Below are 26,745 nucleotides of genomic sequence, written 5' to 3' on the forward strand. Positions count from 1 at the left end.
GACACATAGAGAGCACAAGCACACTTCCTAATCACAGATGTGAGAGCTGTGAGCAGCAAATAAAGGGACTGTAAGTTCTGGCAAGCAAAACACATGCAGAGTTTCAGTCCAGTCCTGTCTGCAGCTGATAGGAGACCGAGGTTAAAGTTCAAAATTTAGTCCCTTTATGGGAAGAGAAAAGTCACTCAGCAACAGGAAACATCTGATTATGAAGAACATTTCCAATAAACTCTGGGTATTATAAATTGTCTTAAAACAAGGCTGCACTAAATTTGAATGCCTGTCCTGTGTGCCACCTGGCTATACTTATTTTGGTGTGGAGATATGGGAATAGGACGATGCTTGTTTCACATAATGTACCAATGAGGGGAGATTCATCCTCATTTGAGAACACACATTATTGAGAGATATCATAATAATGGAAATATCTCATTCTTAACAGTAATTCACTTGTGCTCTTTACAAATTAAAAAGTTTCTGCATTGTTGCTCTAGCCACTATCTCTTTAAATAGCATCCCCATTTACAAAGCACACAGTACTAAAGAAGGCCCATAGGTTCTCTCTCCATTGTTGTGGCTGACCCAAAACACCCATTTTATTGACAATTGACTTCACAGCCAAGCTTAGATCTGAACCCAAATTCCTTGGCCATCCACTCTGGGCAGACATGAGGTCCCTTTTGTGCTTCAGCCTGGAGCCAGCCAGCTTCCACACCAGGAAACTTGACACGGAGTGCTGAGGCTGAGCACAGGCTCTGCTGCAGGGAGGGCAGGCACAGCTGGCTCTGAGTGAGTCTCTGCAAACTAAACCACAGCCAACGGGTAATTTTGCTATAACCAATGCAACCCTGAACAAGTCCTTTGATTAAATTGTTTCTCATCCATAAAAATAAACAATCTGTTTTTTTCCAAAGACCCTTGAATAAAAGGCTTGAGAGCTAAGAATGGATATAGAAAAGTATCACTTGTCTGGAGAATTTAATGTGGCATCAAGGTCTACTGGTTACATTGTAAACAGAAAAGTCATTCTCTATCACCTCTCAATTTCCTGTCATTTAATTGAAAATTCAGGTCCCTTAGTGATACTGAACTTGAGAGATGTAGTAATATTTCTTCAGGCAATTATTAAGAATGTCATGGAACCTAACCAACCTTTTTACACTTGCTGTTTTGTGCATTGCTCCTTTTTCATCAGGACGTTTGTAATGAAGTGGTAAACGAACTGAACAAGAAACAACACTCATGTTCTGAACAGATGTATTTTTAAAATGGTCTGAGCATGCCAATTTTCTTTATTCAGCAACGAATGAATGGAATGAAAAGATGTGGTGTCCTGCGCCAGCTGGCAAATGCTTCAGAAGGATATTACATTGCTATTGTCTACAGCAGCGCCCAAATAACTGTTTGGCGGCAGGAAGGGCTGGTATGTTTTGCTCATAAGATCAGTATTTATTTGAATCTACTACACAACTTCACAGAACCACGACCAAAGTGGTGCTTCCCTGAGCATCAGGGACATGCAGGGACACACAGCTCCTCCTTGTCCATCACAGCTCCCCATTCCAGAGGAAGGCCAACAGCATCCGCTTCTTACCTTGCACTTTCCAGAAGAGGGATGGACAGTTCCCAGAGACAAAGGAGAAGGGGAGATCAAGGTGCTGCCAGCATTCAATGAAAATATACTTGGTTTTGAGGAACACAACTCTAGAGAAGGTACAGAACTACACCCAGGCCAAACTCTACCAATAAAGCTAGTATTCAAAAGGCTCTTTTCTTGACAATGAGAAATCCTTTATAGCTAATCCCAAACAGATTCTCAGTATTTTAAGGAGCTCATTATCTCCTAAGCCAAGCCTTATATTTTGGTTTCAATTATTACTGTGGCACAGTCAGTCATACTCCCAAATTCCATGGAGGAACATGCAATAAATTACAAAACAGTACAACTTCTCTCTTTGAAGATAACAGTCTATGTGGCAAGACAGAAAATGGGTACTGGCAGCTGGGGAATTACACTGCACAGAGAAAATTAATTCTCTATTTTCATACTGCAAAAAGAGTGTATATTGTTAGCTTAGATATTATAAAACACAAAGCATTTATCATTTGAAATAAATTGCTTTAGTCTTCTGGCACTTTTTCTGAATATGGACATGGCCTTTTACCTTAATAAAACACAGTTTGCGTCTCAAACTTACATATACTCACACAACTGTCAGAGAACTCTGGAAGGCTGATGCACGTTATTTTCTGGTTTACATAAAGGAAGATATCTACACACAATTAATGACAATCTGGACAACAACTATTTTAATAGACTGGTCTTGGTTTTATGCCTACTGGAGCCACTCAGCTATTTTTTTCTCCCTTTCCCTCACATGCAAAAATATTTTCCTTTTCCAAGCTTACTCTCAGTAACCCCTCCTTTCTCAAAAGCAGAAATACAAATACTTCCATCAGAATATTCATATTCTTGAGTTTGTTTGAAAATGATCTACAACTGATGATATTTAGCCAGTGGTCAAAAGCTTCCCAAAACCTTAAAGCACACAACATCTGGCTCAGCTACCACAATAACTGCGAACAAGATCCTGTGAAGAGCTTTACAGTGAGATTTGTCATCCCTCCTGCTTCTGCCTGGAGCACAAACAAATCACAGGAGTAAGGTACGAGGTGTAAGCACAAAACATGTCCTGAATACAAATGTTTTAGAGGCATCTTGTCTAGAAAATGACTGCACTTGAATTTCTTTTGCATTGCAAGCACCCTGGATCACTTATTAACATGAAAGTTGATGCTGAACAGAAAGTCTGCCGGACCCATTTATCACTCGGGTATTTTGCAGTTTGGGGTTGGGGGAAGTTTGTAGGAACTTGTTTAATAGCATCACCACAATTGAGTCCAAAATTTGAAGAGATTTCTGGCCCATCAAATCCTAAAACTTAGTAAGTTTCTAAAACGTGCTAAAACTTCCAAACTAAAATGTGATTTGAGAGGTCCTACACAGTATGTGATTTTACAGGCAAGCAACATACACAGAGTTTTGGAACATAAGTTCATAAGCTGACTGGCTTAAGGAGCAACCTGTCTTTACCTTACTGACACACTAACTGGTCTACAAAGGGCATTATGGTGACACAAGAGCCTTCACATCCTAAACCAAACACTGCAAATCTGAAATAAAGGTGTTCCCATAGTACCTGCTTGAGTATGAAAGCACCTATACTCAGAGGAAAAAAAAACCAAACTAATAAAAGCCTCCAAAACAAAACACAGGAACTGAACAGTGCATATATTCTCATTTCCTATTATTTTCTTTTACAGAAGTGTTCGATTTTAATTTAAAAAAAAGTTCATCAAAACGTAAGAAAAATAACCCAGGGATGCACTAAATACTGTCAGTGGTGTCTCATTTCCATGTGCAGAAATTGCAGGACAATAAAAAACTTATTGAAATAGCAGCTGCAGGAGTGGAAGTTGATCACCACACACATCACCCAGCCCCTGGACAAATACAGCTGGAGACAATCTAAAGGAAAAGTGTTCCTCCTATCACACCACAGAGAAAAATACAATGAATCCCTTTAAATTAGCACTTGGCAGAGAAACAAGCCAGTGAGGAGGAAAAAAAAAAACCAAACAAAAACAACCAACCAAAAAAAAGCATTAAAATAATTCCAAAGCACCCAGAAGGTTAAATAAGAAGAAACATTAGTTGCTGAGCACCTCCCTGAAGTGTTTCACAAAGCAAGCAAGCCTTTTAAAAAAAAATAACCCATAGGGTAGTTTCCAAGTCAGCAGTGGCTAAAAGTCAGCAGCCACTCTTCTAAGTGGGTAAAGAACAAAAAAGCCCAAAAAAACCCAGATGCCAATCTCACCTCCAGCTACAAGAACTTTTACTGTCCATGGGTAAATTCTGTCAAAAAGATCCTTGTCAGTCAGACTGAAGGTTACAGTGACACAAAGCTTGTGTGCAAAACTGGAATAGGCAGTAAAATTCCAGAGAACTACACCGCATCCAAACACTGTATGACCCTACTCAAGAAAGTCAAAGTCCCTTGCATCTTTGCAACAAGCAATCAAACTGCTCCTGGAAAGCAAAACTAAACAAGAAAACCCATCCCAAAAAAACAGAAGGAAAAAAAAAAAAAAAACAAAAACACATAAATGGACTACTTTAACTAAAACATAGAGACAAGGGATAAGCTTGCTTAAGAACAGTGCTCCAGCATCCAGCGTAGCAGCACCATTGAAGCATCGATTTTTGTTGTTGTTGTTGAAGATCCTGTGAAACTGCCACCTCTATTTCACCAAAAGCTGAAACTTCAGAAATTGAGATATGCCAAGAACAACTCCCTTTCTAAGTCGATCTCCACAAAGAAAATCTACTGTAATCTCAGAAAGACAAAACTTCCACAGTGCTCCAGTACAGACTCCATTTCTTATTAGCATTTCCAGCCACCTGCTGAAGTATGCTCCCAGCCAGGATTTCACAGGCTCACTGGGATTCACAAATTTTAGAGTTTCACCAGTTCTGGATTACTCCACTAGCTGAACTCGTTATAAAAGGCAACAGTAATTTTATTAACCTTATTCTAAAACAGCTGCCTCATCTAACACAACTTCATTTGACTGGCAAAAAACCCCAACAGCTTGATGTTGGCAGGTCTGGGATCAATTCAGAAATGGAAAAAGGCCTTTTCTTGGTTTGTCACAAGCCATCAGTGTTGGCAACTTTTTGGCCCAAATTTGACTATGAAATTGCCTGCACAACTGAGCAGATGATAGGGAAAGAGAGGAGAAGATTAAGGGAAGGGAGATTGCAATGAGTAGGGCATTCTACAAATAAAGAATATTGCAGAAGCCTGAGACAGCAGTTCACAAAACACAAAGGCCTGCTGGTCACTCAGAAAAGGCAAACTGTTGAATGACTTAAGCTGTTGGGTTTCAACGTCAGGGATTTGTTGTAGAGGAAGAGGTTCTTAGGTTTTATGAGGTTTTTCAACTGTAATAAAAGAGTGACTTTCTCAGGCTGGATAACCTTGACATTCCTTTTAAAGCCGTATTAAAACAAACATGCCCACCAACTCTCCCAAACTAAATCAAGAAGTGGCAACGCTAACCATAGTAGATGCTATTCTAGGCGATACACAAACCTCAGCATCTCAAGGCCAAGGACTCCATATGGAGAAACACAAGCCAAAAGCAGGATTTAGGGCCAACTTCAAAATTGCACATATGTAAGAGAACTGCAAACACTTTAAGATCCTCACTGCATCCAAGCAGCTCGTTATCACCAGCCCCAGGCCCACAAGACTTCAGAGAAGGAAATAAAGTTATCAGTTGCACCAGAGCACTTTCCCACAGCTGTTTTTAATTAAGCTAATTTGGCAGTAGTGACTGACAGCAAGCAGAGCCTTCCCAAATCACTTTGCAAGCCTTTTTGCCAGCATTTCACCATCTGTGACAACCAGGACACTTGGTACTAACTAGGATCTGTCCGAGGTACAGCATTTTAGAGCTGTGTATCCACTCTCCTTTAAAATCATCTGGTACAGCCACTGCTTACAGGTAACTGGAGCCGCTGCTTACAGATAATGGGGTGTTGGGAGAAGATGCAGAACTTGAAGAAAGGTATTGGATAAATTCCACTGAGAAAACCAGCCCTGAAAAAGCAGATAGATCACTTGCCAGAATCCCATCATGCCTTGGCCATACGCATGATACATGAAAGTTATAAACCATCACATGGATATTGAGATTTTGGAGCTGTAACAAAACAGAACAGCCTATATAATTTCTAGGCTAGTTGTGCAGTTTTTCCTTCGTGGATATGTGCAGGACAGGGCAGGTTTACCATGAAGAAATGCTTTGGGTTACACCATGATGTCAGAAAAATCCAGGGTATGGCCAGACTGTGCAAATTTAACCTCCATTAAGAGAATGAGAAAGGGTCTAGCAAGGGAGTAATTTTAATGATATCTAACTACATGGAATTTTTTTCTGAGGTTAAATCAGTGACCAGCAACTGGAGTGGGAGACACTAATGGTATCAGTACCAGCACTGGTACATGAGACCAACAGACATAAGGAACAGATGGATCAGTAAGTATAAATCAAGAACATGCAAATAAATAAAAAAATAAAATTAGTCTTCAGCAGGAACACTTAGCACATACCCACACCTGGTCCATCTGGTTCACTCAAGGTATGAATATCTGATACAAATAACAGCTCAGATTAAAACACTGACCAGGCCAACCCCACTAAATGCAGATTGCTGACACTAAAGGCAGGGAAGTTACCTGGAACCAAGCCTTAAGTTTGAACCAAGGCAAAGGAAATAATGAAAGTTGCGGGATCATAAGTTTGGGCTTCATGGGAGCAGAATTCAGGGACCATCTTCAGAAAAACCCACAGGATATGGGCCTTGGGAGAAGACTGATACAGGAGAGTTTGCTCACTTTGAAGAATGACCTCCACCATGCTCAAGAATGACAGAGCCAATGTGCAGAAAATCAAGCAATGGTACCAGGAGACCCACATGGATCAACAAGGAGTTTTTGACAATACCCAAATATAAAAAGAATGCACACAAGAGGTGAGAGCGGGGTCAGGTGAGCAGGGATGAATGTAGAGACACTGCCCCAGTGTGCAGGTCAAATCCTGCCTGGAGTTGAAAACAGTCAGGGACAAGAAGTGCTTCTACAAATAATTCATCAGTAAAAAGAAGACTAGGGAAAATGTGGGCCTCCTGCTGAGAAAAAAATATGGAAAAGGCCTGGAGAAATAGCCAGGCAGGGAGATCTCATGAAGTTCAGCAAAGAAAAATGCAAAGTCCTGCTCCTGGAGAGGAATAACTATGCCCTACAGGCTGGGTGCCAAGCCACTGGAAAACAGCTTTGCAGAGAAGGACCTGGGAATCCGGCTGGAGCAGCTGAACCAAGCCAGCAACGTCCCTGGTGACAAAGACAGCCAACAGCCCCCAGGGTGGGGGGACCCTTCCCCTGGCCCAGCACCAGGGGGGCTCTGCTGCAGGGCTGGGCCACTGCTGGGCTCCCCTCTACAGAGAGACACATTGGAACAAGTCCAGCGAGCTAAGGTGATTAAAGGATTGGGGCATCTGCCACGAGGGGAGGCTGAGAGAGCTGGGATTGCTCAGCCTTGAGCAGAGAAGACTCAGGAGGATCTCAGCAACGTAACCTGATGGGAAGGATTAAAGAAGGCAGAGATGGGCTCAGAGGTGGAGGTGGCCAGTGAAAGGACAGTAGGCAACAGGAACAAAATGAAAAGCAGGAAATTCTGTTTAAACCTTAGAAAAAAACCCACATCTAAACCCCCTGGTACTATGGGGGTGCCTCCTAGTTACAACTATTTTGTGACCCTGCGAAACACCTTTGCGGTCTAAGTAAGTATTACTCCTCAGGATTTTAGTGCATGTACTGCCCCTCAACTGAAACTGCTTCGAACAAACCAAACACAGAAGAATCAGCTACAAACAGACAAACCTTCCAGTCTGCTGGTAGTACCATGCCAGGCAAAAATTCTTAACAATGCTTTAAATAAGTGAGAATTCAATTTATCCCAAATAGAGCCCAGGGTAAATCTAATAACTACAAGGTTAGGGCTCACTTACAAAGCATTTCTTTCCCAGTATAATGAAATATATTGTTAATGGCTACTATTTGAGTTCAGGAGTGGAAATCCAACAATCCTGCTGAGGCCATGATTATTACCCATAATAAACTGGGTTTTACTACTGGCTTTCACAAGAGCAGCAACCAGTTAAATACAATATGCACACTGGAGCATTTTGGCTAGGTATTGAGTTAGAAGCATCTGGGCAGTTTCTCTACAGTTGTTCAACATATTCAACATGACTGAAGTGCCCTGCATTGACAAATTCCTCCATCAAATTTCACCCCTCAGGAGATTTCAAGCAGGTGGATTATTAATGCCTGGCATTCTGCTAAGTGAAAATTTACATAGTGATGTCACAGAAGGCACAGCTTCCCACCACAGCTCCAAACAGCCCATTTCCCTAGGCCTTCTCCTTTGAGCCATCACAAGGACTTCCCTGGCTGAAAAGGCAAACTGGCAAAATGCCTTTCCGTTTTGATTTTCTGCTGTTTTGCAGTAGGCTGACATTGTTTGCTATGCCATCAGTCAAACAGAAGTAGCTGGCTCAAGGTGAGCTGTAGAAACAAGGGTTAGGGTTGAAGCACAAAGGCTGTGAGTGATGTTTGAAAATGCAATTATAGCCAGTGCTAGCAGAGTTTCCTGTTGCCAAAGCCCAAAAGCACATTAATACCTTTCTATCCACTCCTCCTCCATTTCAGCCCTACCTCTACCAGGCATCTCGCTTTCTGCTCCCAACAGATTCCATCACTAAATGCTACCTACCATCCCAGAAACATGCAGAAGAAGGAAGACAGATTGGGAAAACAGTTATTGCTGCCTATGAATATTTTTCTTTTTCAAGCCTGTCTACATAAGGTTTTCTCTCAATGAAATCACACTGCAGTACCTGTAAAATTATCCATGAGGACAAACCACGCTGAGAGGTAGACAGCACATGAAGTGCTTCAGTGAGTTTGCTACTATACCTACTACATCTTGAACCTACAAGAGCTGTCTTTTGACATTGTGACTTATCTCACTTTGCAGAGCAGAAAACTTCGGTCACAAAGTAGTTCTTTTTGCTAACTTAATATCAAATAAGCCCGTACCAGAATTCCATGGAATCACAGAATGGTTTGCTTTGAAAACCATCTAGTTCCAAGCCCCTGCCATGGGCAGGGACAACTTCCACTAGACCGGGTTGCTCAAACCCCTGTCCAACCTGGCCTTCAAAACTTCCAGGAACGGGGCAGCCACAATTTCTCTGGGCACTCTCTTCTAGTGCCTCACCACCCTCACAGTAAATAATTTCTTCCTAATATTCAGTCTAAACCTACACTCTCAGTTTGAAACCATTTCCGAGAGCATAAGTACATTACAGTAGAGTCAGGATATAGCAGTGACCAAACTGAAGGTGTCTCACTTCCCTGACTATCAATTCCAGCCCCAAAGTAACACCAACCTCAAGGATACTTTGGCAGCAAAGCAAAATTTAAGAAACTTTCACACCCTGTGTAGCCCAGCACATCACTGCAACTGCCCTCAGCATAGCTGTGCCATGACAGCTGCTCACAGGGTGAGGGGAGGTGGTAAATTAGATTGCTGAAAAAGTATGGGACAAAAGTCACCAAAAATAGTCCTTAAAAATGTTACTGTGTAGTCACTTAAAGCAGATTTACCACAAAAAATCAACATGCTATGTAACTGCACTCTCAGAAACTTAGATTTGGAAAGCTCAGGTCCGTTTCACAGAACTGAAATGATTCCTGGCAAAATGGTAACATTCCTTAAAAGTGGGTCTTAAATAACAGCCCACCTGTTGACATTCAAATAAAACACAACTCTGGCGAACAGCAGCCAGAGACTGTGCAAGAATGTGGTAAATAAAACACAGGAGGAGAGAGTAGGGCTGTCCAACAAGAGATGGAATAATTGCAACTTTGTCCCCAAATCTTTACTGGGTTTTTTTTGTACTTTATCTCCAGAAGAAAAGCTCTCTGGAAAGTTCCAGCGTAATCAACTCCTCAATCTAGAGGAAAGAAGGAACAGTCCTTCCAAAGCACTGAAGGACAAACAAGCTGTATCAGAATACACATCTTTGAAGCACTTTTTGTGACAGCAAAACTAATGAGAAAGCATTCATACTTAATTGAGGGATTCTCCACAAAACTACTTAGTAAATCAATAAATGCATGTTATGAAGATGAGGCAATGATCTAACAACGACTAATAACATGTCAACAGTTCCAATGAACAACATATTACGAGCAAAAAAAAATTTCCAAGCTGGGTGTGAAAATCCTCATTTTTTATCTTGCACCAACAGTACCCTCTGCTGTTCCAAAGCTGCACTGCATAAGCTGAAATCCAGCCCTGACCATTGTGAACACTCAAGCCATCAAAAGCACCTACCTAGCTTTATTCATTAATTATCTCACTTCCTGTAAAGATGTTCCAGTTATGTTGGTTTCTTCCTACTGTGGAGCCAGGTTTTGGGTGGGTTATGATGTTAATCTATTTATTGTCCAAAGATCTTCTTCTGTGATTAGAAAAAGATAGATTTGGCATTAAAAATAATTTTTAAATTAACAAAAAGAAAACAAATTGAACGCTATCCTCTAAGGAAGACAAGACCCACTCAACACCACAGTAATATTTTCTGGATCATTTCTGTAAAGCCAAAAGGAGGTTTTAGATTTTAAAATCAGTGTATTACTTAACAGCCACACATCAGGGAAATCCTAACATCCTGCCACAAGGTTTTTCAAAAAGCAACTTGAAGGCTACATCCCATCTGACAAATGGCCCTAGGACTAACAACACAGGAAGACTCCTGTACTTCTGATATCCTATAGTAACCCAGCATACCCATGCTGGAAGAAGGACCATCACACTGCAGATGCACCACAGCAAGAGCAGAAACAGGGAGGTGAGGCAGTCATGAAGATCCCAGACGCAGGGTCACCGTGAAGCTCCAGCAAAAGCCCTGAACCTGAGGAAACACCATCCTCACAGTGTCCAGCTGATGATCTTCATCACCAAAGAAATTCAGAAACTGAGTGTGCTACTGTTCTTCTCCTCTCATGTGGAAAGCAGTGTGAGGGAGAATAAGGACAAATTGCATGAGCACTACAGGGGAAAAAGTGCCCACAAGTGTGATTTGAAGCACAGGCGTCTCACCACAGGCAGCCTGTGTGAACAAGCACAAGGAGGAAAAAACATTCAAGAGCAAGGAACACTCTAACTAGATTACATGCTTAAGATGACTGTGCCAAAACTGAACTGTGAATGAATACACTGAAGTATAATCCAGAACTACAGAGAAAAAAACCAAAACAAAACACAACAACAAACAAAATAGAACTTCAGTACAGAGAAGAAACAAACTTGTACAACTTGCAATGGAAAAGAACCCTCTACTGCCTGATCTCAAAAGCTATTCAGGGCAGGGTGACACATGACAGAAAATGTCTACAGAGCTTAAAATCAAAAGAAACTGAATAAACCATGTTGTCCTTAACTATATTGTTAACAAGACACTTCCACCCAGTTCAGTGCCTTCTGAAGCGATGGGAGACAGAAGTCAGTTGCCCTGGACCAAAGGACACAACTTTGAAGCTTCAAAGATGGTTTCATATCTTTCCATCAGAGCAGACTTAGAACCACATTTTCATACATTTCACAGCAACAGCAACACAACTTCCAAGTGTGTGGCAAGTATACAAATATTTGATCTTGGCAAGGGAACAGAGTATTTCCAAGGGGACTCAATGGTATTGTAATGAGTTACAGTGAACAGCAGGCTGATCTGAATTGGCAGCACAACACTGAAACCCCCAAGTCTTTGCACCGAAAAGCATCAGCTAGAGCAAAAGTGCAAACCACATTTTTCTACTCCAGTCTGAAGACAGAGCCTCCAAAGAAATACATGCTGGAGTACCACACTCCAAGAAACATACACACAAGTTAGAGAGTAACTATTTAGAAGTAACAATGTTTAACTTTTTTTTTTTAATTTCTCCACTACAAAGATTATAAACCCCAAATCTGAAGAAAATAAAACTTCAAGAAACTTATCAACTAATCCAAAACTCACAAACACATGCGAAGGGAAAAAAAAAATTAAAACAAGAGAGGGGAAAATCAGAAAAACTTGCAATTGACTTCACTGTGGTCAAAGTGATTTAGAGTAGACATGAGGAAAAATCTCACTAGAGGAAAGAACAATTAAGGACTGGGATAGATTGTACCAGTTTCCATGATGAGATTTTATAGAGTACTTATGACATATGTTGGAATAAAAAGATGTTTAAAATATTGTTTCTAAAGGCCCAGAGAAAGACCTCCGGCAGTTCTTTCCAGTTCTATTTGTGACAATTTCCTATGAAGGAAAACATTTTGTAAGGCCATTATTAAAATATACAACTTCTAAAACAAGTAGTAACATTTAAAATCAGATAATCAAGAAAACACACAGTACTAGAAATCAAGCACATTAATCTACACTTTAAAAAAGCATAGGAAAACAATTTTTTTAATTAAATATCTACTAAAGTATCTTAAAAAGTACCTAAATGTTATATAGAAGGAAAGGAAAATGCCTTGTACTTCCAGCTCACTCCCTGTTGTTTCTTAATGCCAGTGAGGCAGCTGGACTAAATGACAGCGTGCCAGGAGTGCAAAAATGCAAGATAATGGCACTGAGGTACATAACATAAATATGAAAATAAGTTAAAAATCAATACTAATTATGTTTTCAAAACTCAAATAATTATTTTGGAACTTAACACCATCCCTTTCTTACCTACAGACTGACTGCTCAGGACTGATATTCTCACTTGCTGATATTATCTTGCTGCTGTCAGCGCTTAAAAAAAAAAAAAAAATTAATTTTCAACCATTTTTAGCGTTAGGACAGCAATAAGGAAGGATGCTTCTGCTTTATGGCCAAAGAAACATTATTCTTCCATACAATCCAAGTCCTAAGAAGGTTACAACCACAACAATGTAACTTCTTTCTCAGTACAATTGACCAACATCCACCTAGAAATCTGAGACTGGTTCAAGCCCATCCTTTAAGAGACGCCAAAAAAAACATTTGCCTCGATGGAGAAATAACATGGAAGAAAAGAGAAATTCAAAATTATTATCCTATCTTCAAGATAAAAGTTGCACTATACAAGCACCTCCACGTGTTTATAACCCTGTCAGAGCCCATCATTCAACATGCACTTGCAGGGGATTTATACCCCACACGATTCCATGTAACTGCATTCCCCATTTTATTGGACCAGACAGACATTCCAGAGATGAAGCTTCACACTGTACAGGATGCAGGAAGGGAACCATCCAGCAATCAATGCAAAATGAAGCCTTCTGGAAACATTCATCCCCACCAGCTCTCACTGGACACGGACAAAGAAAATACCACAAATATTGCTTTTTAATTAAAATGTGTATAAAGTGTACACTGGCACACACTAGAAGGAACTGATAAAAAATATTATAAGATAAAATATTAAGAAGACGAGTACACTTACGGTATTTGTTACGGATTAGTAGCTTTGGAAATCTCACCTTTCAAGGACAATAAATGGAGCTGCTATGAGGAAGAGACAATCGCTACTGTTGGTGCAGTCACTGCAGGCAGAAAGACAGACAATTGTGTGCAATGGCTAAAAAGACTCAAAAGGGAAATGAATCAGCAACATACAACACTACGGTTGCCACCAGCACGTATCTTACTGCACAATTAATGAAATACCTCCAGTGTGCCTATACCACAGAGTTTTGAATCAATGAAGCAATTCATGGGAGAGATTTAAACAGCTTAGTGTGTATGCCTGACTGAAAAAATAAACTACCTCAGAAATAGTTGGGAAAACAACATCTGTGCTACACCAGGAACTGCAGAACTTGAAGAAAATTGAATTGAAGAAAGATGTGCAGAAAGTCGAAACATGAGCAAATAAGCGATACAGATGCTCATAAGGATTAGAAACACCAAACATAAGTACACAAGAGAGACTTTAAGACACCACTCCTTTCAGATGCAACACATTGCAGTACCCAACTCCCTCTGAAACGGGTTGCAACCCCAAATGTATAGTCACTTCAACAATGAACAAACCTATGTTCAACACTCCAGATATTTCCACATTTTTAGTCACAATCCAGACATGTCTACCATTAATAGCTGGCAGCAGCAGAAGTCGCTAAAACACAGCAGTATTCACACCCAATCCAGCTATTTTCAGCAGCTCTGCCTTCTCCAGAGGGAACCAATTACAACACGAATAGCCCCCCTTGCAACCATTATCTTCACACGAGTCCTCAGCTTCTGATTACAGCAGTCAGTAACAGCCATCCTCTTTCAAACAGTTCTTTGTTATTCTGAGCTTACTAAACAGCTGAGTGTCAAGCGCTCAGAGCCTAAATTAGAAGTATTGCACAGCCACTGCCTTTCCTCACTGACCTTCTCATCTGTTGAGTTCTGAAAGTTCAAGAGACAGCCCTGATTACTTTGGTAATTACTCCTCACACTGTCTTCTGGTCTTCACTTTATACCTACAATTATAAACAAAAGAAAAGTGTAGCCATATGGAACACATATTCAATGAATCCCACTCTATCCTGCAAATCCTTCAGGGGAAGGCAGTGACAATGGCCACAAGTTACAGATGAGGATGTTCTGACTAGACATTAGGAAAAATGTCTCTACCAGAGCACAATGGAACTGGTTGCCCAGAGAGTGCCTGGTACCTGAAAGTCTGTATTTCTACTCATCATTCTGTTCTATACTCCCTTAAAAGTAACTGCTTTTGGACTGATCCCCTTGAAAAGCAAAAGGCCTTTGTGGCAGCAACATCAATACCTACGCTCTTATTGTATATTGAATACATGCACATTCAGTGTTGAGTGTCCCTTCATTGACCTGACATTTCTTCAACCAGCTCCCAATATGAGCACCTCCAGGGCAACAAATGCACAATAAAGAGGTGTTTGAGACAGAAGGTGACTTACCCAGAAGTATACAGAACAATTTAACTGACATAAAACCACAACAGTGTTTAGGACAAGGGGTACAGGCACACCTAAAATACAAAAAACCCCAAACCACTCCAAAGGACAACGAACCCTCTGTTCTACTACATCACGCCTGGCTCCCCAGGGAGGGCTACAGACAAACAAGGGATTGTGCAGGGATTGTGCAGATGATCAAACACAGGGCACTGACACGTGGCCGGAGGCGATGAGCTCGTTTAGCCTGCAGAAGACAGCGCCTGGGGGAGGCCGAAGGGAGCCCTCCAGCACCTGCAGGGAGCTCCTGAGAAGATGGAGCCTGGGTCCCAAAGTGCCGCACGGTGGGACGATGAGCACGGTGGGACGATGAGCGGCAGTGGGCACAAGCTGAAATGAGAGGTTTGGACCACTGGATGTAAAGAAAAGTCTGTTCACCATGAAGACAGTGAAGCATTGGAAAAGACTGCACAGAAAGGTTGTGCGGTCTCCATTCTTGCCAGTTTTCAAAACCTGACTGGATAAAGACTTGGTCTCAGCTAACAATTGATGCTGCTCTGGCCAGGAGGCTGGACTAGAAACTGAGTTACATTCATTACAACTAGTGTTATCCTCTAATTTTACAAAGTCTTGCTCTATTCTTAAAAACGCTTAAGATTTTTTAAAGGTATCTTAAACCTGAAAGAATTGAACATTAAAACTAATTCAGGTAGGTCTATTTTCCTCTAGCTTACCATATCTGGACACATAATATAGACAGAAAAGGTTGTTTTTCCTGCTCTTTAAACGTTATACATGTAGGCACACTAATGTAAGAGTGTACTGCAGTTACCTTTAGTAAAAGAGCTCTTTTTACTACTAAGCCTGCAACAATAATGGCTAAATGGAATCAGAGAAAAATATACAAATAACTCAAATGAGAGATGCAAAAAAAAAAAAAAAAATCTGCTTAAAACAACAGAATAGAGATGGAGATTCTGAACATATCTAATATTTCAATTTCTGATTATGGCTAGGCTAATTCTGGTATTTCTGCAGACTAATTCGCAATCTCACCCTGCATTGCTAGAATAAATACACTTTCATCTTCAAGTTGATTTCATGTCAACAGTTACAATGTGCAAACCTAAAAAGTACAAAGATTAGCTGCTTTCAAAGAAATAATGTAGTACGTGCACTTAATCTTTCAGATGCTTACAACACAGGAAACATTTGGAAAAGTGCAGCTTCAATTATAATATATTTTTTCCAAGTAAGTTCACATAAATAAGTTTAATATCTTGAAATACTACTCATTCTACTTCCTAATCTGGCTTTCTACAGTCTTGGTTAGTCACACATTCTTAGCCTTCCTAACCTCTATGTAGATGCTAAATTATTTTCTGAACCCAGATAAATTCTTAAGAGTCTCATTGTAATTTCTACCCAGAGTTAAACATTCACTAACCTGGCTTCTTAATCACCTTTTCAAAAAAAACCATAAAAAAATAAAATATTTTGCCATTCATTTAGGGCAATTTTATCTAGCATTTCTAGAAACATTAATTATCTCCCCATCTTCTTAACTAATTTATGTTTTAACTAGGCTTTAGGGGTGCTTTTTCAGAGAACATCATTAGTCTGGGAAGGTCAAGGCTATGTGAAGATGGTAGCAGAAGCTCTCATGTAGGTTTTCAAAGCAGTCAGATAAGTTCATGTCTGAAAATCTTAACAGGCATTATTATGTAAAAAGATAGCGTATCTACCTCAGGAAACCAAATGTCATACACTGCAGGAAGACAGAAGAATAGGAGAGGAGAAACAACAGTACCTGCTAACCCCACTGTCAGTTTTCTGAGATGTTCTGCTGCTTGTGCCTCTGGCCTGAGCAGACGCAGCCATCCTTACACGAGCCTGTTACCAGTGATGGGGCAGAACTCACCTACACAGATTGTACCATGAAACACGAGAGACACATGAAACAGAGGAGCTTCTTAACACAAACTTATCTCCCAATGCTTTCATCTTACTTCTTTCTTTAAAGTACGTGAAAATAAGAGCAGTGGTTGTTTTAATAATTATAAACATGCCATCATCACTTGTCAGAGGACTGCAGCATATTTTCATCTTCAGTTCCCATGCATATTCTACCTGATAGAAAGCAATTCAGATTACCAAATATGTCTTCATTCTCCTCCTGCTTCAACCTCTGCAGAAGGATCTGCAGGTTTTCTGGATCTTCCAGGTTTTCAGGATTAGAAGCATCCAGATTTTCTCCACAGCAGCAACCCAGGAGATAACATTAAATAGTAAGAACTTTTCTTCTCTCTCCTCAGCTGGCAGAAGTCCTTTATACAGAACAAGCTGTTTTGTAAATAAATTAAGTAACAATGTCTGGCTTCCTAAGAACTTTAGATTTGTCTACATTTTCTTCTCCCTGCAATAGTGCAAGCACGGTACTCAAAACATTACATTCCTGTGTAATCTCTCCAGATTCTTTGGGCAAATACGGAATTTCAACAGAATGTAAAAAAAAAAAAAAAAAAAAAATCGATTAGGAAAGACCTTCTGAACAGGAGTGTCAGGAGATAAAACCAGAAATTTGCCACGATGGGACTTGATCAGATTATAAAAATAGGTATGGGCAACAGTAGTGCACAATTAACTATAAGTGGACATAAATAGCAAGGTTTCTCCAAATTCAGGTACTGTAAAACCAAATTACTGTCCACAAAAAGTTTTCTTAATTTTCACCCAGAGGATGGCAGCTGCCAGTCTGTAACTGTGAGGGGGGAAAAAAAAAAAAAAAAACAAACCGCCCTGGGGCTTTGTTTGTGTGTGGGGGTTTTTTGTTGTTGTTTGTTTGTTTTTTGGTTTTGTTTGTTTGGTTTTTTTAAAATATATATATATATTTACCCAACATTTTTGCCGCGGCCGTGACATGGCGAGCGCGCCGGGCCTCTGCTGCCCCCGCGCGGTACCCGCGCGCCACTGCAGGCACGGCCTCCCATCCTTCCCCACCCGCGGAGCTCCGCGGAGCTGCAGCAAAAATCCTCACGTTCCAGTAAAAATCCTCACGTTTCAGTAAAAATCCTCACGTTTCAGTAAAAATCCTCACGTTTCAGTAAAAATCCTGAGTTAAGCACGTCGGTCTGCCCGGGACGGAGTAAAAATAACATTTCCTAAACAGCTGGAGGGAGAAGGAAGAGAAGATCCCTGTGTTTTCACACAGTATCAGTTCCCTGGACCAACTCACTACACAAACAAGTTTTTTGGAATATCTGAACGCAAGCCAGAGGAGCGGCAACTGCTCCGCCAGGAGCTCAGCAGAAACTTTCCAGTACAGCAATCCCATTTCACAATACCTACTCTGTCATGTTATTTAGTCTTTACAAGGACTGAAATATTTAACTGGGGAAAAAAATTAGGAGCACAGAACCAGGCAAAAAACTGAATTCCTCACAAAAAAAAAAGAGCATGCAACTTTCACTTCAAGCGTGAGGCATGATGTGACTCAAAAAAAAAATTAAAAATCACTGTTTATACCAAACAGACAAGTATAAAACGTGAAAAAAATCCGCTCACACGGGAATAAATAAAAATTTATCATATAGCCATCTTAGACATTTTTATAAACAGGTCCTTGAAGAAAGAAACCATCCCAAGATTAGTTTACACTGAATGGGGACAAGGATAAGTAAAGCTACTTATGGGGTAATTCCCTTCCTGCAAAGGCAGAAACAAACACACAACTGCTGAGCAAAGTATACTTCCTCTAGTACAAAATTATGTCAAAACCAGCAATTAATACACAACAGCCTAGATAGTTCAGGGTTTTGTTTAAAACCTTTTGACCACACGGTTGCGCATTAAACAAAATGAAAGCAGTCCTAAATTCCTGAAATTACATTAAAGTCAGCAGGAAGAAATTCTTATCTTAGCTCTTTTTAATGCTGCAGTTATAAAGTTTTCTAGAAGTTAGTGAACTTCCCAATACCAAGTTTTTTTGCTCTTGCCCTTAATGGTTCTCCTCACTTCTCAAATGCCATTTCCTGAGGTCAGAGTTAATTATTAAGAAGGAATTCTGCATCTGCACCAAGACTGTATCAGAAGAGTGGCAAATCCAGTACACAACAGCTGATTTCTCTAGTCCTCCATCCATCCATCCATCCATCCATCGACACAGGAAGTGTAATTTGCATAGGAGAGTACAGCATAAAGAGTACTCAGCTCTAGTTTACAAGCTATTTTTAATTCTTCTTGGGAAAAAAAAAGTTTTTAGTAACTACATCAAAAAACAAGACATTCAAAGGTCAAAAAACATCAGCCCAAAGTCTATTCAGATAATGGCACAGTTTCTATTCACAGGAGGACAAACTGTTATATAATACAATATGCTGTAATTATAAAAACAACTTAGTGGGAAACAAAATACATAGAGAGGAGAAGTAATACATTGTTATACAGTACTGAATCGTTAATGTTTTTGTAACATGAATAAGGCTTCTTTTTCAATCACGGAATGGTTTAGGTTAGAATGAATGTTACAAGATCTTCCAGCTCCAATTCCTCCACCAAAGGCAGGGGACACTTTCCAATAGACCAGGTTGGTCAATGTCCCATCCAACCTGGCCTTAAACACTTCCAGAGATGGGGGATCCACAACTTCTCTGGACAACCTGTTCCAGTGTCTCACCACCCTCACAGTGAGGAATTTCTTCCTCACACCTAATCGAAATCAACGCATGAACCTATCTTTCAAAACTATAGAATTATTAAAATTATATTTGAAACACTGTTAAATAAGAGGCAAAATTAGAAAATCCAATCAAAATTAACATATTTTTCCACCGTAATTCAATTTGCACTCTTTACATTCCATTAACTCAGGCTTTTGTTTCTAATGAAGTACCTGACCCAAACACAAAAGCTCTGGACTCAAAGATATAGAAAATAATGTTAAAATGAATCATAATGAAAAATAATAAAAGCCTTTCCATTGTTCAGATAAGGCACTTTTAAACAGAGATTATAGCAGCAGTGCTAACAGAAAAAGCAGCATTACTAATTTCCTAGCAGCTTAATGGAGAACCGCCCATGCTCCACTTGGAACCTGATAGAATTGTGTGGGGCAAGTCTCAAAAGGCTGAAAAGTCTTTGCAAGTAAATTCACAGTAATTAGGTTTCTAATTATACCCAGAGCTTTAGTGATTGCTATGGTTAAAACAGCCTGTTTCATTATTCCTCTCCTTCTGAAAGCTCAATCTTTCATTGTTTGAGCAGAAATTCTAGTTTAGTCTGCTTGAACATGTATTTTTTTAGAGTTTAAACAGACGAACAGAGAGTGCTATGCTTATGTATGGAGAACAAAATAAAACTTCTCCACCAAAAACAAACAAACAAACAAAAACAAAACAAAACTCCTTGGTATTGAAGCAGCTAAAAAGCTTGAAATACCAGGCTTTTGAAGGGGCAAATCTAAAGGCTGAAAAGCCCCAACCCAAAATTCACAACAGTTCAAGGTGTAGACTTAGTTCTGATGGCACTTGCACAGAGGCATCTGAGGCAGCTTCTAGCAGCAACTCACACCCTAATTACACATCACACCCTAATTACTGTGCCTACGTCAGGCCACCAGCACCGCCCATGCAGACCACGCGTTATTATCAATACAGTACTCTGAAATACTGCCCGTGTTTTCACAAGCATACGCAGAGGACCCCTGCCCCAAGCAAGCAACTTCAACCTATTGCTGCCCTCCTCATCTACAGATGTAGAATGTGTAAATTATAGGACAGTGAGTCTCATTTGGCCAACTGGACTGAGATGAAAAACCTTGAGACCTTTATTCTATTCATAGCTCTGCCCTTGAGCTGCTGCATGACGTAGAAAAATTTGATTTTCCTGTGCCTCAGCTTCCTCTGCCTTCCTGAGTGCATTCATCACCCTTCACCCTAATAAATGTGCCTCGGTACATTTTTTTATTAGGGTGTCCAAACACAATTACAGCCGAGAAACAATATTTACATAGTATTTTATAGCTACTCTGAGATTTATTAACTTGTAACAAAGACAAAAAGATGCAATTGCTCTTATAAATTATTAACTTTGCAACACTAAGGGTAAGCCTTCAGAAGTAGGAAGCCATCAGCTACTTAACCATTGGGAAAACTCAGCTTTTATTGATTTCTGCACCATCTTTTTTTCACTACTTCTTTTAAAGCATACATGCATCTGTTCATAGTGCTTTGAAAGAAGATACTCCTTGGAACATGCACGCTCATTGTAGATATAGAAAAGATAGCAGTTAAACTTTTCTGTAGTTGTTAACTCTTTTCGTTCTGTGAGTGATTAAGGGGTACACTTTCTGTACTGCTGCAGCTCTGATGACTCACATTTAATCAGTGTCCGAACACCACAGGGCAACAACTGGGAAAATGTGACATGCTGTAACAGAACTGAGTTAAAGTAGGAGGGTTCACAGCGTGACATGAAAAAAGTTAAGAAACATGCATGTTTATAAGCATTTAAAAATGGAAATAGCTGATTTTAACACATTCTGATTTTTTTTTTTTTTAATAGTGTTTCGGAACTGAGTAAGAAATGCTAAATTCTGACCCTCAGAAATATACATTTCCTGGACTGTTGAGGCTTTTGGTTATACAAAATACCAATAACTGGTTAAGAAACATCCTGTGGTTTCCGTACCTGACTAGAATTTCGGCACTATCCTCACACACTTAACTTCCTCAAGAAAGCAATGCATACAAGAGCAAGATAATCACGCAGTGCCATGAAGGAGTAACCACTTGAAATCAGCTACCTCAGGTTCAAACATCTATTCAAGATATGCACGCGCAGTACAAATTACTTTTTGCCTGGGTGCACAATTACATTCCTTCTGAAGTGCAGAAGAGATACATAAATCATAGAGAGCTATACCTCATGACCCAAGTGTACTTGTCCTTGCAAGTCATACCCAGGTTGTTCGGCTGCTTTATTGCCTCAGCCTGACACTGTGATGTAAACCCAGACTGCAATGACAAAAAATGATATGTTATAGTGACAATGTTGAAAGAAGATAAACCAGGAAAAATCTCTGGAAATCATCCCTAAGTGTGACAGGAACAGTTAGAATCAGCACCAAGGCCACGCTCAGATAACAGCAGCACCAGCTGTCCAACTTGAGACAAATCACAAATTACCTCCTTTGTCCCAAGTCCCAAGTCAGCAGAGCTGATGTGAAACAGAAATGAAATGAGCACGGAAGGTGCCCAAAGCCAGCCTGACTGCATCAAAGCCAATGGAAAAGGTGCAATCTATTCTATCAAACGAGTGGTTCCCACCGAGGTTGGAAATACCTTTATCACTACAGCCAGCGCTGCAATGGTACAGGTGAGAGATGGGGGGGATGCACGGTGAGGATGAGGAGAGGCAGAGAACCACTCACTAACACAGATGACACAGCTCTCACAAGGAGGTATTGTTTCCAGCTGAATGCATTGCTAAGGGGTTCACAGTCAGCTGAGATGAATAAATCCTTTCACCTCTGAAAGCACTCAGCTGCAGAGCAATTGCTACCAGAGGTAAAGTGCTTTCACTGCAATGTACCTTTCCAGAATATGGAAAACTGCTGACTTTGTCTTCTGGAAATCTGTATTGGAAGACACAGCTTTGGCTGCATTTAAGACCCTGAACACTGTTTCTTACGAACACTCTCCCAGTCCACCCATCCAAAGTCACAGGAACATACCCTTCCCAAAAATTTCTGGGGAGGCCAGGGAGAAAATGCACGAGTTGAGCAAGTGAAGCAAGTGAAGCACTAAGTCAGGCTGAGGTCAACTAAGTAAAACAAACAAAACTCACACTCTGCTTTAAACTGGGCAAGTTTCCTCAATTGTACCCATCAGCTAATAACACAAATGGAGAGAGGGGGAAATAGGAAGGGACTCAAACAGCATCAAGACAGTCCCTGTCGAGAGAAGCAAGAGCAACTTACTATGTCAAAATGCAAAACTAAGGTCCAGCCCTGAACAGGGAGATGGAGAAGTACTCTTGCCCCTTACACTTCAATCTTGCTAAAAAGTCAGCACTGGCCCAGAACTAAAACAGTAACCCAAAAAAGCCAAAATGAAGACAGTACAACTACAGTGCCACAAGATGCTTAGGGTGCTATGCCCTTAATGACCTTCACTAAACTCACTCCTTACGTGCTCCTAAAGCCAGAAGAGTGTCCAGGGAGTTTCCTCCTCTGGAGAAATCCCAAGGACAAGGCATGTTATACTTGCTCCCTCTCTCAACAGCTCTGTCATGCATCATTTCCCATTGTCCCTGCAGAGTTTTGTCCCGCACTATTAACATTATAGCAGCACTTGAAATTCCTGGAGGGATGGCAGGGTCATAAAGCAATGCTGGGTATTTCACTAAATAAGCAGTAAGAGATCAGAAAAAGATGGGGCACTTTCATTCCCCTATGCTCCTTGTCTGTCCTGTGAAGTGCTGCCTCCTAAAAGACAGAGAGGCACCCGTGAATGTTTTCATTTCGTTTTTAACTCTCCTAAGTTCTGATTCACATTCACTGAGCAGACTGTCTCTTCTGTCCTGCTGGCACATGCAGCTGCCCCGGGTGAGCCGGGCAGGCAGTTCTGTGCAGTTACATCCAACAGCCGGAGCAAGAGCAATCAGGAACACGCATACCAGCTTCCAGCCAAGAGAGAAATAGCTGGCACAATTACAGCTGTGAAAGATACTACCACAACTGAGTGTCCTGGAGCTGCCTGAGTTTAAGTTCAGCCGTGCTCCTTATTCTGGCAGGCTAAGAGGGAGCACAAAGTAACTTGAGCAGTGACAATTTCTGGGCACCAAATCCATTTTCCTCCTCTGTTCTGCACAGATAAGAGAACTATCTACCAGAGTTAGTACACTACAGCTTTAAGTTTCAAGCTGAACACTAATGGAATACTTCAGCCCAGTATGAGAAATCTTAAAAAGTTAAGCTACTTTACCAGACAACTCTTGTTTTCACTTCTATTTTTACATCTTTGTTTCTAATACCCATTGCTGCTTTAATAACATTAGTTGCTATTTATAACATTTCAAAAAAGCATCACTGTGATCCTCAAATCCCTAAAGCATCTGAAAACTAGCAAAGAGATCCTTAAAACTGTAGCTGGATCCATGTTATGAGAACTTTCTAAACATTTGTTCTCAATTTTGGTGCAGAAAGTACAGCACTAACACATGCTGCAGCTGAGTGGATGAAAAAAAACTTAAAGTTACAAATAACTCAAACATTAAAGAATTCACAATAATCCATCTCAGTGCTGTACCAAGTCTCCTCCTGCAGAGCATTAAAAAAAAAAAAAAAAAAAAAAAAAAGCAACGGTTTCAGGAAGCTTAGAGTGCTGCAGAATACAGTCCAAACCAGTCTTTTTTAAAAAAGTAATGCCCACAAGGTTAGTCCCTCAGGCTTTCCAGCCTAGGAAGCAGAGGCAACCACAATAAAGTCTACTTTAAAGAATACACACCACCCACCCCAAAAGCTTATGCCATAGAAACAGAGCAATTAAAATTGTTACTATCACCATTTGCTTGCTATCCTCACAACAGCACCATGAATGCCTCGTCAAAAAATATGTTCCCTCAGCCACCTAACCATCAATTCAGCCATCCCAGTTCAAACTACTTTCATCAGATTTATGCTCCCAGTGCCAAGCTGAGCTGGCCCGGAGTTGTTATTTTTTATAGGAGCACTCCTGCATTCCCATCTTCTGGCAAAGGCAAGTAGGACAGTCACAGCAGAACACAAAGCCATTACGCGACTCTGTCTACAAAGAAGACAAGTTTGTCTCCATGGCCTAGTTGCTCACACACCAACTGAATGTCTTTTCATTGGTTCTTCATTAAACAAAGAACAGAAATCACTCGTCAGTGTAGGTAAGATCCACTCCCCTGACACAACAGCCACACCCACTGATCCCGAATACCACCGCACACCCACGAGGCTTCAGCCACCTGAGAAAGAGTACACGCTTCCCAAACCTTGCAAGAGGATGCATTTCTTCAGTACATTGTTACACCCTAATACAAGAATTTCCAAAATAGCATCTCACTTTGAAAGACATAAACCGGTATTTATATTGACAATAAAGGTTTGATTGCTTTTGATTAATTCACCCTTTTTTGCTGCATGACTGGTTTCCATGGAAATGCAAGCAGATTAAAAACCTGCAACCAGAAGTGAGTCAGTTTTGCCTGTTTATGTCTCCTCAGTTCCCTTGGAAACAGACATCCTAAAAAAAAAAAAAAAAAAAAAAAAAAAAAAAAAAAAAAAAAAAAAAAAAAAAAAAGGAGTAAAAAGGATAAGGGTCCTGAAATACCTTCAGAAAATCTCTTCCCAAAGCTTTATCACTTTGGCTGCCTTGCCAGAATTAGAGCTGAAAATAACACAGAGCAACAGATGACAGAATAGTGAGTTGATTTTTGTAAGGAGATATCAACAGAACATACCTGGAGATATTTCAAAAGCCACATTCAAACTGACAAGCTCAAACTGTATTAACATGGGTTTTGGCAAAAGTACTTCATGCAAAATATATATTTCTTTAAATTAGTTCAGTGCTAATGTAAAAAGAAACACAATAGAGAACAAGAAACAGCATCACACTGTCCTTGTCCCAAGTATATTTCAATACTTTGAGAGAGAGGGAAAAAGTAAAAGCTGCCTTGAGGGAATGAATCCAATATTTCCTTTGCCAGAATGCTTTTTAACGGAATCATTACTTTCTTACAACACATTCATTTTGAAGTTGCAAAAGTTAAATAACAAACATGAGTATTAAATTTGTTATGCATAAAAATGCATTCCTCCAAGCTGATAAAGCAAACCTAGGAGGGCCTGTCAGCAAGACTCCATCTCCCACCACACTTTTCAAAGACAACAGTACACCCTCCCACGAGCTGGATCTTCACACTGGTACAGACATCTTCCTTCCTCCTCAGAGCCAAATGCTTCAAGGAAGGAATAGGATGGGACGTTGCTAAGAAAGAGGCTGCAGTGTACGTCTCAGGCTTCAAAGCCTGCTCCTATCACTACCTTTACTATGCAAGAATTCCCTGACAACCAAGTGTTCAGAAACACAAAGAACAGCAGTACAAGCATTTGCTCCTCTAAGTTCCTTCTAGAATGTTCAGGACAGCTAAACCAGATTACAAACTATTTATTTCCTTGTTTGTCTTCCACATCACATTATCAGTTCTATGTGCTCAGCACACCTCCATGCAACTCAACACTTCAGCAGAGAGCTGTGGAATCCATCATTAGTGCCTGTCTGGGAAGAACCTGCAGGGATGGTGCCCATCTCTTAGCACTGTCAAGAGACTGAAACTACATTACAAACATCAGGAAAGAGAAAAAGGAAATATTACCTCTGTCCTAAACCCTGCTTATATACTCCCAACAATCACTCATGGGCCCTCCCACATTCAGCATTACACTCCTTATTTTTGTACTTTGCTGCTGCTGCTCTGAGAACTAACAATATACTGCCACCGACATGAAACAAGGCTTGGGGAAGAGTAGCCAGTCATGATACTCACTAAAAGGATGAGAGAGGGCTAGCAATCACTGGAGGTTTGCCTTGAATAGAAGAAGCAGTTGAACTTAATTCAATGTTAATTAGTTCACCCAATCTATTCTTGTCACAGTAAAGATAAGCCTTAGAGAATTAATTATTTCCTATTCTCCTTTGTATTTTTGCAAGGTGTAGAGTCACACAGGAAGGAGAATTCTTACAGTACTCACTAAGGCACCACTCAAGGAGGACAGATTTAGCATTAAGTGGAGAACATTTAATGTTAAAGAAACATCAAGAGAAACATTAATGTGTATCTTTCAGTCTATTTCAAAGGTTAGCCTCCTTTCTTTTAGAGGTCAGATGTACATATAAACAAAACAATTTAGCTATTAATTTACTTTAGCAGCTAAATACACAAACATCCAAGTGTCAGGAAGGCTAGTTTACACAGTAAACGACTTTACACAGTTACCATTCAAATTCATCCATGACAATGATATGCACAGTCATCTTCTAAAACATTAAGTGAGCAAAGCACACAAGGAGCAAA

The 26,745-nt window shown here is 40.3% G+C and overlaps 1 protein-coding gene across 8 annotated transcripts in view; it reads right to left on the reverse strand.

Annotated features, from left to right (window-relative positions):
* Positions 1-26,745, reverse strand: part of ST3GAL3 (ST3 beta-galactoside alpha-2,3-sialyltransferase 3) — a 174,714-nt gene that overhangs the window by 144,230 nt on the left and 3,739 nt on the right. Inside the window, exon 1 of one of the 8 annotated variants that reach the window (XM_040072442.1) lies at positions 21,981-22,056. The exons of 5 other annotated variants lie outside the window; for them this stretch is intronic. The gene's annotated coding sequence lies outside the window, so the exon portion shown is untranslated. Of the gene's footprint in view, positions 1-10,032; positions 10,051-21,980; positions 22,057-26,745 lie in introns of those variants that run through there. 2 more of the 8 variants (XM_040072447.2, XM_040072443.1) reach the window with 2 other exon arrangements.

The sequence above is a fragment of the Hirundo rustica genome, chromosome 9 (assembly GCF_015227805.2).
Source record: "Hirundo rustica isolate bHirRus1 chromosome 9, bHirRus1.pri.v3, whole genome shotgun sequence".
Classification (NCBI taxonomy): Eukaryota; Metazoa; Chordata; class Aves; order Passeriformes; family Hirundinidae; genus Hirundo; species Hirundo rustica.